General features: G+C 35.9%; 1 protein-coding gene across 1 annotated transcript in view; it reads right to left on the bottom strand.

The window, feature by feature from the left end:
* The window catches only part of Rcd6 (Reduction in Cnn dots 6), a 207,914-nt gene that overhangs the window by 100,007 nt on the left and 92,225 nt on the right, over positions 1–15,682 (bottom strand). The window lies entirely within an intron of this gene.

Genomic DNA, 15,682 nt, shown 5'->3' with positions numbered 1-15,682 from the left:
TCTCTGCATTTACTTCTAAACCCTACATGTCCCTACAAGCGTTTAATAAGATCTCTGCATTTCTTTCTATTGTTCTTCTATCATCCCCTATTAAATTTACATCACCAGCATATGCCATAACCTGGTGAATATCGTTCAACTTTAGGCCCTGGTTGCTAATATCCCTAATATACAGTATATATATATATATATATATATATATATATATATATATATATAATTATTATTAAGTATTCTGCCTTTCGGCAGGTCCTGGGACTAACGAGGATTTTTTTTTAATTTTAGATTTGAGCCTGGAAATGTTTCTTCCACTTTCGTCGATCTTCAGCTTCCTCTTTTAACTCCCAATATTTTCTCCTATCTTTCAAATCATCGATCAGCTGTGTTCTTCTTCCCTTTCATCTTTCCTTCTATGGAGGAGTAAAGAAGACAATTTCTTCGCAAGATGTGTCCAATCCAATTGGCCTTTCTACAAAGGATGGTGGCTAGAAGTGTCCTCTCCTATCCGTTTTAAAACATCTTCGTTTGTTGCTCTCTCTGTCCATTTTATCTTCTCCATCTTCCTCCAACACCAAATTTCGAAGCTCTTTAAATATTTCTTTTTCTAAGTTCCGTAATATATATATATATATATATATATATATATATATATATATATATATATATATATATATATATATATATATATACTTTGAGTTTTGCGAGCAACATTTTTATATCGATCGCCAATTGTATAGTATCTGCTATATGACAGTCCACTCTCGCAACCAATACCGTACTGTTCATATCGCTATCTGTTCTATTTCCGTGTTGATGTATTTGTCGGAGAGAGTAATGCTGTTGTGAGAAATTTCATGTAGGCCCTAATTTGGAGCAAGTGAATATAAAATATTCACGTTACCCAAGTGTGCAACATTAGCTGATATTAATCAGAAGCTTATTACACGTATTATTTTTGTTCAGTCTATATTTCCTCAAACAATACATCAAATAACTTGTTTATGCCCTGCACTAAGTAGCGAGGCAAATACAACTATAATAAGGAATTTTTGCCCAGTCAATTCCTAGAGTAACAACATCATCTCAACATATACAAAATCCTTCTATGCTCATATACTTAAAGTTTATACATTAATGTTAAACTCATTTATGCTTGCAGCCATGCAAGTAATGATGATATTTTATTTTCAATGACAAAGTGAAACTTGCAAGAGCAGGTACGTCAGGCGGAAAGATCCGAGCTAGCATAGATGACTTTAATTAATGCAGTTATATTCTGAAGTAAAGAGTTCCTCTTTTTGTATTTAGAATATGATCCGCTACATGGAAGCTCTGTTCTTCAACGGTTAATGTTCTTCAAATTATAATTTGGAACTGAGCGTTGGTCACAGAATATCATCTAGCATTGGTCAAAAGTATTTAAGAAGTATGACTCGCAACAATCTCGTACAACAACGGTGCTTCCAAACGTATTCAGTAAACATTTGAGATAGACCCTTAAAGTTATACACAATCAGGGCCGTAACTTGTAGGGGCAGGGTGGATCAACTGCCCCTACAGGTAAGCTCCTCGAAGTTCGAGGGGGCCTACTTTAAGACAAAATTTTCTTACTCCATATACGATACGAACATGAAATTATAAATGACGCATCAAACAGATTCACTATATTACATAAAGGAAACAGCACACAAAAGGTAAATAAAGCAAAATGAGTCGTAGGTCCATTTCAGTAAAAAATATCTACTATTAGGGACCCTAGAAATAATATTTATTCATATGGCTTTAAGATTTGTCAATATTGTCCCCTTAATTAATTTGCCACATATGGAACGGGCCCAGGGGCGTGCGAGAGCCTACAGGCTCTAGGGGGGGGGGGGCTACAAAGAGAAGGGACCTATTTTCGAATTTTTCGAGAAGGCCCAAAACAACTTTTACTAAGGGGCTAAAATATTAATGCTTGCACCCCCCCTCCGTTACGGTGCTGTACACAATAACTCAAGTTCTGTACTACAAGTACGAAATTTCTTTTTCTTTTATTTTCTTCTTTCTTTCTTTCTTTAATGTGTACTCCTACTCTAAATATTTGGGGATTTTCTTTCTCAATATGTCAATGGCATTTCTCTTGATCACAGAGAGTGACTAGGAATCATGGTCAGCGAATCGATTCTCGACATTGTAATTTTCTAATTGTATCTTGTCCGCAATCAGTTACTCTTTTATTTAGGCAGTCTCAACTTGCCTTAATGATGTTTGAAATGCCAAAGCTTTCGTACCGTTTCTTGGGAATCAAGCCAAAGACCATAGTCATTGAAAATGTGCATGCTAATTATTAAGCAATGTGGCCACTTCGACATCTAGATTATAATAGATAAACATTTGGAAAACGAAGAGACAAATAAGATATTAAGTGAATGTTATACATATAAAGCTCCTTTGTCACAAAAGTGTCGGGGAATGTTTCTATGAAGTGTGTTAATATGAGAGAGTTTTCTAGAAACGTATATGAAATACATTATTTCTTTATATGTAATTTAGTATTAACGTCATATGTCTATCTTCAGAACTTCTGCCTTAGTACTGCGCTGACCTAAAATAAAAATGTGCTGACATATACTAAGTAAAAAAGCTGTGTCAGTATTAAATATTTGTATAAACGTTTCAGAAATGAGAAAAAGATATTATGTTGCATCAAGTCGTAACAGAATCAGTCACGTGCATTTTAACAGAATGGGAAATTTCAGTACTTGTCAACATGTCATAAGGATTTATCTTTGGATATTACCAAGATTAAATGTTGCATGACTTGTATTTGGTCCCTACAACGATATATTTTTCTACCAAGATCTGATTTTATGTATAATTATGTACAGATACAGAAATATTCAACTGTTTAAGTAAGGAATGTGTAGACATTTCTTTCGAACACAATTATTCATATCTATAACTCTCGTAATGTCATTTCCAAGTAGGTTTTTTTTTAAGAAAATATTTTTCCATATTTTAGTAGTGGTTAAAATCTATCTACAAAATCTGAAGGTATCAATATAAAAAATACACACATAATAACAACTGAAATATGTCCATACGTAAATTGCGTGAATGCAAAAACTTCCTAAATCCCTCAACTAAATCGAATAACATCCCAAGTCCTTTGACTTGGTACGTTGTTCTAATTAGCTGAAATTATTTTGTAATAAAGAGAAGCTTTTGAGTTGGATTTAAGATGTAATATTATACAAAATTGAATAGCCCTTGGAACATAGATGGCGAACAATAAAAAGAAAATTGAAAGTACGAAAAAGAAAAAAAATACTTGGCGAAACTGTTAAACGATAATATTTTTTTCTACAATAAACGTATTGTTTTGTTCAGCGAGTAGTATAAATCAGAAAAAAAAATGAATCTGGGATGTTTTTCATTTTAAGTCCTCAATTAAATTGTACTTTTTTTTCTTTTTTTTTTTTGTAACATTCATGCGTACGTGTAACTCATGTAAATGATTTAAGATAATGGTTATAAATCTAAAAATGTAGCTACCTAATAATAAATCAACATGACATCATGATTGACCATAGAGCAATGTACTGTCGTAATCTTGAAAATTCAAAGAAAATTCGACTAATGTCACTTGAAAGTTCTTTCCAAACATAGGGCATGCTGTTTTGCTGTATCTGTGACCGAGTGAGTGAGAGATGTTCCTCTGACCTCAATCCTATTTTTTAATGCGTGAACTTTGACATTAAAACTTAGTTGCTGGATAAGTAGCAGCGATACTTAATAATTACACTAGGTATTTATGTCCCACAGAACCTATAGCAATTGGTAAGCAAAAACCGGTTGAGGTTATTCTTTAAAGAATTGTAGAATAGAGACTAATACTGAACTTATCGCTGTTGGCTACTATAGCCTACTCGTTAATTAATCATTACATATGATTTATAGCATATTGAACACTCTCATGAATTTCTAAATGCAGTTAACGGTGGTTGGTCAGAAAATCCACATACTTGCGTATCTTGTCACCGAATGGACATAGACCTACGTCAAGATTTGAGGGATGTAGTCGAAAAGCTCGATAACTCTCATTACAATATTGCATACACCTAATGCATTTTCCTCAGAATAATTTAATCATCATAAGAATTACTATAATTTAAGCACAGGAAGTTACTGAATAAAGAAAAATGTGAGTAGGTGGTTGGAAAATTCGATTTTGCACTCTAATTTATAACTTCAATCGCTTTTTTTTTTTTAAACGATTTCATTCTTGTGAGTTATCAACTGTTTCGACCATACCCGTCCCGATTTTGTCGGGCTAGTCTCGATTTCAGAGAGAATGTCCTGTGCGGCGATGTTGCTCTGACTTCAAAATGTCCCGACTTTCATGTCTATTAATAAAATTGGTAACTATTATTATCATTATTGGAATTTTATTCCCACATTATTATAAGATCTACAGAGACTTATAAATAAGCGAAACCTCATAACAATGGGAGGCAGAGAGACAGGTAGCAATGTGGCCGGCAACCTAAGATCTGTTCATAGGCTACATTAGAAAGGCAACCGGAATAGATAATATAGTAATTGAATTCATTAATAATATGAGAGACAAGGGCATGGAAGAATTGAAGCGCTTAGCAGTGGAGGATCTAGGCCAGGACTGGGGGGACCTAGGCCCCCCAGTTTTTTCAGTGACAAAATAATTTAAGCTATTATTTATATATTTTTGAAAGTTTATATATGCCTATCATAGTCTGAGTACTGGCTGCCTCCTAGTTTTTATCTTCTAGATCCGTCACTGGTGCATAGAGGATAAAGGTGTTATGTTACATTTTTTGAAACGTTGCATTCTGGCGGTTCATGCACGTGTTATATGTTAATCATGCTACGTAACACATTATTTGGTGAGTCCTCGTCTGAGTACAGATATTTAGAAACGATGAAGGCGGTACGTTAACTGACAAAGTTGTGAAAGTCAATTTTCCCGTCATATTTAATTTGTTACATAACACCTTTATCCTCTAAGCACTTCAATTGTCCCAACTCTGCAATGAAACAAGAAAGTATCCAAAAGACTTCCTGAAGACGATCAATAATACCGATGGGTAAGAAATCGAACCCAGAGAGATGTGAGGACTATAGAACTATTTGCCTCAAGTTGCATGCAGTAACAATTATACTTCGAATACTGAACAGAAGGTTGTAGGGAAGAACAAATGAAAAAGTTGCGGAGGAACAGTTCGGATTTAGGAGAGGTAACAGCATAAGACATACAATCAAATCATTAAAAGTAATCAGTGAAAGAGTTTATAGAAAAAGGGAAAGAAGTGTAGGTATGTTGTGTTTATTGATCTAGAAAAAGTTTTTGACCGTTTAAACTGAGAATTGTTGGAACTTTTAAAGAAGGTTGGGTTGGAATGTAAAGATCGAAGACTCATAAGAAACTAATATATGAATCAAAAGCAAATGTTAGAAGAGGGGAGGAAATTACAGGGGAAAGTGTAATTGGAAGAGGAGTTCGTCAGGGATGTTGACTCTCGCCAATATTATTTAATATCTACCTAGAAGAGATCGCGTAAAGGAGCCTACATAATAAAGATAGCATTTCGGTAGGAGGTAGAATGATTAAGTGTATACGGTTTACAGATGATATGGCGTTTATTGCGAAATTTGAAAAGAATGTTATATAAAAAAAAAGTTAGGAATAAATGTTAGAAAGACAAAAGCCATAATATTCGGAACGAAGCGATCGGTGACAAATATAGAAGTAGGAGGGAAGAAAATAGATCAGGTGACTAGTTTTCAATAGCTGAGTAGCATTATTAGCGATGATAGTGCGAACGCGGAATAAAAGCAAGGATAGAAATTGCGAAAGAAGCCTTTAGGGAGAAGAAAAGTCTATTTTGGGGTCCTTGAATAAAGAGTTGAGAAAAAGACTCATAAAATGCTTCGTGTGGAGTATTGTACTGTATGTGGCAGAAACATGGGCAGTTTTCAAATTGTAAATGTGGAGAAAAATGGAAAGAATTAGCTGGGTTGCGCGGAAAACAAATAAGAGGGTGTTAGAAATGAAGGGGGAGAAAAGAATAATTTTAGATGTAATTGAATACCGGAAGAGAAATTGGTTGGGACATTGGGTAAGAAGGAATTGTATCATGAGGGACGTACTGCAGGGTATGGTAGAAGGAAAGAGAGAGGGGAGGGAGCGAAGGAGGCCATAGTTGATGGATTGTATCAAAATAGAAAATTCAGACGTGAAAGCGAAGAGGTTAGCTGAAGACCGTGACGCATGGAAACTTCTCAGTTGCGGAAAGTGACCGGCGAATGATGGCAGGATAACTATGATGATGATTATGATATATTTTTAAAATATACATTAAATGTTATAGGGCCGCACTTTCTTTAACCAATTAGATAAATATGATTCGCTCTTCACTAGAAAGACATATCACATTATAACGTAACAATGACAGCTAATACATTTCTTTTCCTCTTTATTTGCTGCATGAAGTGTAAATACTTTTTGCTTTGGAGGAGTGCCAACCCTACTCTCATCATTTTATAAATATTTCACATTAAAATTTACTAATCTAATTGAAAGTGGATTATATTTGCAAAAATAAGTGATAGCAAATTATTCCACACTTAAATCAGAACAAATTGGCTATGTATCACTCCGTGTCGAGCTACACAAGTATTATCAGTAATTAACATGAATTGCCCAATACGAAAAATAGGTACAGATTAAGTACTGTATATGTGTACATATAAGTATTGCATAATTATAATACATAATTATAAAAAAGTAATATACATATAGCGATTAACTAAATTTTAGGTGAGTTACGTACACCACTGTCCTGCAGAAAAAGTTAAGATTTATTATAATTATGAGTGAAGATATACTGTAATTATTCAGTAGGTTACGAGAAAAACAAAATATAGATATTTGTAAGTAAGTCAGAGGTGTGAAATATGAGGCTTTTTGACTGAATAATAACTCTCATTATTGTTTGAAACTGTAAACAGACTATTGGAAACATGGTAATATATTTGTTGAATATGTATGTCTACGCTTCGAACAATTTCAAAACTCTTAGCCGTTTTTCCTTTACCGTTACTAACAGTATTTTGGTACTAGTGTCGATATGGTACCATGCAAATGACAGTTTTTATTTTTTACTTGCTTTTCTTTAACTTACAATGGTTCAACAGTGTCCTCAAATCTTTGACCCTTAGTTTAATTCATGTCCCGACATACATATGGCATTATACAATATCCCATTGTTACTTGTATATAGCCTATTTCTATACTTTTACAGTATATATTGCATTTGGGGACTCTGTAGTTTAGTGGTAAAAGCGTTGAACTCACATTCGCGTGGTCCCGGGCTTTATTCCCAATTTTCAGCGTCCATCCAGCGTCGTGGGGCAAATTGAGGATCACGTTAATAAAAGACGCCACTAGGCCTAGAAAGCTCCTGATAAGCCTGTTAGAGATAGGACGACGTAGCACGCTGACTACATGTTAGTCGCTAGGCTAGACGTAGTTAAGCTGTTAGATGGCGTTGGAGCGGCTCGGGCCCACAAAGAGCTCTCACTCCAGTGGTTAGTTATATACTGTATTTTACTTAACTCTTTGAAGAACGATGGTATATAAAATGTGGTATAATATTAGTACCACCGTGCTTCAAAGAGTTAATTGTTAATATTGCTCTCTACTAACTACATATCCTATTCTGTTATGCAACAAAAAATGCTACGGAGTTAGTGTGTATAGTATAACATCCAGGATATACATTAAGTCCCTGATTGTGAAAGTGTTTGATTAGGTTTCAAAAATTGATTGAATGTGGAAAAATCTTAAGTAAAAATTACTAGGCGTTAAAAAATAACGCATTAATGCTTTTATAAAATGTGGAAACATCTTAAATAAAAATTAATAAGCGTTAATAAAGTAATGCATTAATGCTTTTATAAAATGTGGAAACATCTTAAATAAAAATTAATAAGCGTTAATAAAATAACGCATTAATGCTTTCACAAAAATGTACAAAAACAATATTTTGTGGGTGAAATGAAGAAATGGGTAAGATTAATTGGACATTGTCTACAAAAGGATTTGGCAAGATTAATTACAATAGATTAATCCGAATCATCCATTTCCATTTCTTCATGTTGCCCCACTAAGAAAAAAGAACTTGTGTGTGTGTGTGTGTGTTTTAATCATTCCTAACTTTTTTTAAGAGTTAACGTTTCTATCAGGAAAAATAAAAACTCTTCTTTAAAAAAAACTTTCAGATTCTTTGAAATAAAATCGAATTTTAAATTTGTCTACGAAATTACAAATTGTCAATTTAGAGGTCTAAAATTCTCGAATAAACTTTCATTCAATTACTTGCCAGGCTTCGAAGCCAGGGGGTGGAAACGGAATTCCAGATCAAAAAGGATGGTCCTAATAGAGATATTGTCTGATCGGACTACGTCACGATCCCAGCCCAGGAGGGTGAGGGATCAAGCAAACTTTCGTGGATGACCGACTAAAACGCCAGCGTTTGACAGAACAAATAACAACCAAACAAAATCATAATCACCAATTACTGCAATACAATATCTGAAATATTCTTTAATATAAGTACGTAAAAGGAATTAAAATAAAAGAATAAAACGTTCCATTCATCAAACCTCAGCATGTAGATCTAGAGCAGAAGTCGGCAAACTACGATCCGTGGGCCAAATGTGTTTCGTCATCTCTTTTTATCCCGACCATTACATTTATTTTACTGTTAGTAGCGCTTACCTGTGCAAATTATTTACAATGAAGCTCCACAAAAAAGTTTGTCAACTCGTGATCTAGAGAATTACGTTCTAAGAGGGCGTGAAACAAAGGAAAGAGAGAGATTCGAAAAGTTCGATGCAGGTGCAGAATAGTTTCAGAACAGTATTCCAACAACTAATTGCCAAGAAATACTCAAAGTTGAAATATAGCTCTCTTCTTGCTTTGCTAGTATGAAACAGAGATACTTATAATTAAGGATTAAGTAATGAACCATCGAGCAACTTGCCAGCGTCAAAAATTTGACACAAAATCACTCACTTGATTACAGTTGTGCATTGTTACGAGTAATTTTAGGTAATATTTGCGTTAGATCTGACTAGGAATGAGCACAAATTTCACAGAACAACAATAGGAGCATTTATTATGCATAGATAATACAAAGAAAAACATCGTAACTGGATTCAAACTCTTTGAAAGATTAGAAGAACTTATACATCCATGGCAGAGCGAATCACTACCAGAGAGGTAAAAATTAAAAGATATATTTGTTCACGTAAACTATATTTCCTTTAACACGCCGATATATCCTTTAATACCAGATATTTACAAACAAGTTGCAAATGACAAGTTACTTTTGAAAAATATTCATCTTTCAAAGAAATGAACAATCTTTATGTTTTGTTTTGATTTGTTTGTTGTATGATTCGTATAGAGCCAAGGAGTTCTTTCCTATTTCTTTCTTTCTTTCTCTTTTCAATCTTAGACTCGTACTCTTGAATTTCGGGGAATAGCCACGAATAGAAGCTCTCTGAAAGATGAAAAGAATATTTGCATCCGTGGAAGAAGAAAATCATTATGGGCAAAAGCCACAACATGTGAAAACCATGCAACAAATTACACAATGTAGAATATAAAAATTAACCCAAATATATGTTTTGTCTCAGACTATTCATTCTGAAAGCTAAAAGATTTACCAATCTATACCAATCTTAAATTATCCAAATTCAATTAAGATTGCAAAATTGAAATATAACACATTTAATCTGAATATCTATGGACTTCCCTCACGAATCGTCCGTTTTTTTTTTTTGTTTTTTTTTTAGTTTTTATTAATTTATTTGTTATGTTAATAAATTTTGCGTCACATACACACCATCTTTGTGCAAAAGATTAACTACAAATTGCTCTTGAAATTACTCTCTCGCTGAATTCATGATCACAAATTCCAAGAAGATCGTTGTTACGAAATACCGCATGTTTTCGTGACGAAGATGCCGCCATCTCCTTCCCCTTCTGTGCTGAAAATTTCCGAATAGTTTGCTGATTCTCCTCATACTTTGACTCTCTCTCTCTCTCCACGTTTGTTTCCAATTACTTTCAGTCGTTTGATTACTTAACTAGCTCCTTGCAATCGTTACATAACATAGGTGTTCTTCTTCTTCTTCTTTCTTATTTAGCACAGGTTATATGCTTCTTTGATTATGGTATTTATTTACTTGCTGCCCTGCCTGAAGCTACTTATGCTAAACCATCCATCACCTTTCCTATTGCTATTGTTATTTGAAGTACAGAAATAAATGATAAAGAGAAAGCTGATTTCTCCTTGGCCTTGTCCGCTAGCGCTCTCTTGTCTTGGTAGAGAGGCTTCCATTTGAAGAAAACTTGTTTACATGTTAACACTGCTTTTAATATATATTATACACCTGAAAAGAACTTTGTGTTTATTAACACAACTATGATGGTAGACATATGATGATGTCACAATGGAAGAACGCGACCGGCATGCCTTATAGGCATAAAAAAAAGTATGCATAACATAACCATAAAGCAGAATTAAGTTTCAATTCTTTTATACAATTGAATGTTTGTATACATTCAGTTCTTATATACAATTAAATGTATATTTATTTGAATGTTATTTTTAGTTCATTTCAATTTACTTGGTGATACGTCCCAAATATACTTCCGATATGAATTTTTTTTTTTTTTTTTTGTCTTCTTAATACCGTCTTTCTTTTATTAATTTCCACACTATGCATCAAGTATCGGAAATCTACTACAGCTATGTTCGTCCGTCTATAGACAGATATCAGAGCAAACGTGGTAAGAAATGACAAGAAACAGTTCTCATATAGATTCAGCGTCCAACTAAGGCTTGGACTATATGGACACTGTAAACGCGGCGTTTAACAACGCAGCATTAGCGCCGGGCGATTGGAGCAATGGATTGGATCGAGTAATCGAACGCTTTCAACGCGAAGCGAGGGTGCATTAAAAGTGTGTTGAGCGTACTCAATAGTGTACTTGAGGGAGTCCAGTTGAGGTCTCCAAATATATATGCTTCTTAACGAGACTTCCAAAACCGACTTCAAATATTCATAAAAAGATTTCACTTACACCCGGTAGTATTGGAAAAAAATATCTCTTCGTCTTCCGGTATGCTGCAAACATTAAACGAAACTTAACGATTGGAAGCTGATTTGCTAATAAAGGATGAGTTCTCCATTTTCTAATTTCTCGGTCACTTTCATTTTCTAAGCGCTCCGTTACTGGGACAAGAGCGCCCATACATCCCATTTCCATACCGTGTCCATATCCAAAACTGAGAAAAGAATATTAATTTTGTTGCAATAATTCAACACCAACGAGTGTAAAACGCGACGTATAATCTGCTTATGACACTAGCGTCGTGTTACCAACGCTGCGTGTTTAGCGTCCGTATAATCGGACAAAATAACACCTACTTTTCCGCGTTGCTAACGCTGTGTTTACAGCGGCCATATAGTTCAGGCCTTACATCTCCGTTATTATAGATCTACTAGCAGCGTTCTCCCCGCTTCGCTGCGGTCACCCCGGAACGCAATAAACTTTGTTACTTAGATAATTTTTACTTTTTCGCTTTCAAGTGATATGATAAAAACCATAGAAGATTGCATTAAATGTTAACATTATATCGCCTGTCATTTATGTTAACCCGCCCCGCTTCGCTGCGGTCACCCCGGAAGTTGTCGCTTTCAAGTGATATGATAAAAACCATAGTAGATTGCAGTAAATGTTAACATTATATCGCCTGTCATTTATGTTAACCCGCCGAGTGACACGGTCATGCGGGTTGCATATAAATACGTTTATTTTTACCTATGATGAACTAACAAAGGATTTGTACGTTATGGACACTTGAATGGTCAATTATCTCAAGACACTGGTAATTAAAAATTAAAGTGATATGATAAAAATCATCTAGGGTCCAAATCCTAATAACCCCCCAAAAATAAAAGAAATTGGTTCAGCCGTATTAGCGTGATGAGGTAACAAAGGATTTTGTACGTTCTCTTTTATATATAAGATATGCATTCCAAGCGGAAATAGTAGAAGTCTTTCATTTCCAGTTTCAATGTTGAATACCAAAGAGAATAAAATGTGAAAGACAGCAAGAAACAGTTTTCTGACATGGATTCAGTGTCTCAAGAATATACCTCTTCTTCTACTCTTGTCACTCTACTGCAACCGAAAGTTGTTAAAATCCATTAGAATTTCCAGTTTCAGCATTGATTTTCCATAGGCCAAAAGCTGTATTAGATCACAAAAATAATTTCTTTATGTGAATTTAGTGTCCCAAAGATAGGTTCAATCTCGTTTTTTTTTTTTTTTTTTTTTTTTTTTATCGCTGTGTTGTAATCGGAAATGGCAGAATTCTACCATAGTTTCAATATGATCGTCATAGATAAAGAACGGTAAGCGGTAAGAGATAGCAAGAAACTTTTTTTTTCTTTTATGGATTGAGCGTTCCACGAATAGATACAATTCCCATCCTTAATCTTGCACCGAGAAAGGAAATAACAGAAATTTACTAAAACTTCCGTTTCAATATTGATCCTTAAAGTACGAAAGAAATACTTTATAGTGACAAACTATTTTTAGATACAGATTTAGCGATACAAGATAATCCATCTCGATTCCATTTCCTCTATTCGGCGAATCCCTCTAGAAGCGAAAATTCATGACCATTTTCGGTTTCAAGATTGATCCCCACACAAAGACCAAAAATTGTAAGAAATGAAGAGAAATTATATGTATTTATAAATACAACATCGCAAGAGTAGGTTACATATTCCTATTACCTAAGTCTATTGAAATTAGAACTGATAAATTTATCGATTCTGTTTAGAGTAAAACGACGCCCGCTTGTTTAAAGTTAAAAGTCCAATCAATGAATGAACTAAAGATATTTACCAATTCAATGGAAACACCTGAAAGAAGTGCAACTTACCATATTAATATGGCGTTAGAACCCCTTTCGCTCTCAGAACAGTTCTAATGCGACGTGAAACAAAGTCATAGAGGTTACAAATGGTAGCAAATGGAATATTACTCCATTTCGCGTGCACTGGATTACTAAGTTCCATGTGAGATGATAGATGAGGCAATCTGCACCGGATCGGTGTCTCCAAAACATATAGCAGAGCTCCTTTCTGGCTAAGCGCTTAGCGTACTCGCCTTTGACACGGGAAACCCGGGTTAGATTCCCGACGGGAGCTCTTGTGGTTCGGATTCCACGTTAATCAGTACGTCCACGTCTCATATAGCCTCACTGCTGAACGGGACGTTAAACTCAAAATCAACTTATCATCAACATATTACAGATGTTCAATGATATTTAGGTTCGGGAATTGGGTGCCCAAGAGAGGTGTTCAAGTTCCTCAAAGCACGTCGCAGCAGTTCCAGCTATGTAAATTGGAACTTTATCATCCTGCCTGAAGTATGGCGTTATTGCACAGAAGCAATATCTGAACCATTGGATGCACATGGTTCCCTAAAATGGTGACATACTCATGGATAATGATGCAACCAGAAACTGTAAGCACACGAACCACTGACACCCATGATATTGCAACCACAGCATCACAGAGCCGCCGCCATGTTTCACGTTTGGGCGGAAACACTGTGGATCATACAGTTCTTCAGGTGTAAGTAACACATTCAGCCAGTGGTTAGAGATAAGGTCGTGAACGATGACTTATCCGACCATATTATACAGGGTTTTCATAAAGTCTGGACGGATTTAATTTGCTTATAATTTTCATAAAAATGCTCATAATGAAATCAAATAAAGTGCAAACGGTAGCGGAAGGATTAAATTTTTAGTTGGCAACACTGTTAGATAAGCGGCAACTCTGAACACGTTGAGAGAGGGAGAGGGAGGGCAAGGGTCAGTTTCTTACCAAATTCCATCCATTGTAGTTTTCATTGTTGTTTCAATGTTGACTGTTGAAAGTAACTTGTAAGCTGTATTGGTGTGTGTGTCTTTTAAAGAAATAAATAAATGAAAAACTCCTCTGAGAAGACTATTTTTTTTATCGTATCAAAGATGGCGTCGGTGAAAGAGAAAGCGCAATGTGTTCTGTGGTACGCAGAGCTAAAATCACCAATTCTGGTGTGTCGAAAGTTCACCAAAGAGTTCAAAAAGCCGGCACCGACTGAGAGTGCAATCCGAAAGTGGCATGCTAAGTTCTTGGAGACAGGAAGCGACCTGGACCGTCATCGAAGTGGGAGGCCGCCAACATCGCCTGCAACAGTGAGCAGGATAAGGGAAACCCGACCGCTTGGCCGCCAAGATCACCCGATCTTACCCCCTGCGACTTCTGGCTTTGGGGTCATGTGAAAACGGAAGTTTATGCAAAGAAGCCAAGTGGTTTGGAGAACTTAAAGGACAAAATCAGGGTGTCTGTGGCTGGCATTTCGGATCAAACACGGCGGAACGCTGTGAGTGGATTCCAGCGCCGCCTACGAGAAGTGGGAGGCCGCCGCTGTGAGTGGATGTAAATGGCGCCCAGTTGGAGGTGTGGCGGTGAATGAACTGAGCTGGTGCAGATTACAGGTAAAAATTTAATCCTTCCGCTACCGTTTGCACTTTATTTGATTTCAATATTAGCATTTTTATGTAAATTATAAGCGAATTAAATCCGTCCATACTTTATGAAAACCCTGTATGTTGCCAATCATCAGCGGTCCATATTGTATGTTCGCAGCACTATTGGTGTTGTGCTAAAGCGTTATAGTCCCTTATCAGCGGTTTCATCCGTGCAACTTGACCTTGTATGTCCATGTCATGTAACTCGTGGCTGATTGTGATTGTCGACACAGTCTATAGTAGGGGTTGGTTGAGTTCCTCCATCACTTGTACCACAGTGTTAAGTGACAATCCACTTTAATGCTTCGATCGGTCTGTTACTGAGAGTTTTCTTCTGACTACTATTCCTCTTCGCCAATGTGATGTTACCAGGTGTTGTAGGGCACCGTCATCTTCCTGACACCCTCAACACACCTGAAACTTTCGTTACGCTTGCACTACACAACTGAGCGCCAAAAATTTGCCCTTTTTAAAAATCAGAGAAGTAGCCAATTTTATAGTATCACCGTATGATCAGTTCACAGCATACTACCGTTCTACTGCTCCCCACGTAGTACAGAATTCGCTGTAACACACCACTAACAACTGCCCGACGCTGGAGTCGCTGCCTGACTGTTGCCAACCTAGACACCTGACGCAGTGGCGGATCCAGGATATAATCAAGGGAGGGGATAAACCATAGTTTGCTGTTTTATCCAGTGCAAAACAGGATTGAAGTCCATTTTATCCTGTGTATACCTGAGCGTCAAGGAGGGGTATAGTCCCTATAGCCTTCCCTTGGATCCGCCCTTGACCTGATGTGTTTTTATCTTCAGGTGTTACCATTAAATTGATAAATATCTGTAAAAAAAAAAACGCATTTAGAACAAATGTGAAACATCACATCCCGTTGTTTTGACTTTATGACGGATGTTCATCAGTAGACACTGAGATTCACTTAACGGAGGAAAAATCACATGTGTACTGGCTACATTTTATTCTTTCTTCTTTTG

This window comes from Thermobia domestica, chromosome 10 (assembly GCF_964235325.1).
Source record: "Thermobia domestica chromosome 10, izTheDome1.hap1.1, whole genome shotgun sequence".
In the NCBI taxonomy this organism is placed as follows: domain Eukaryota; kingdom Metazoa; phylum Arthropoda; class Insecta; order Zygentoma; family Lepismatidae; genus Thermobia; species Thermobia domestica.
The sequence above is the reverse complement of the archived record's forward strand: the minus strand, read 5'-3'. Positions and strand labels throughout refer to the sequence as shown.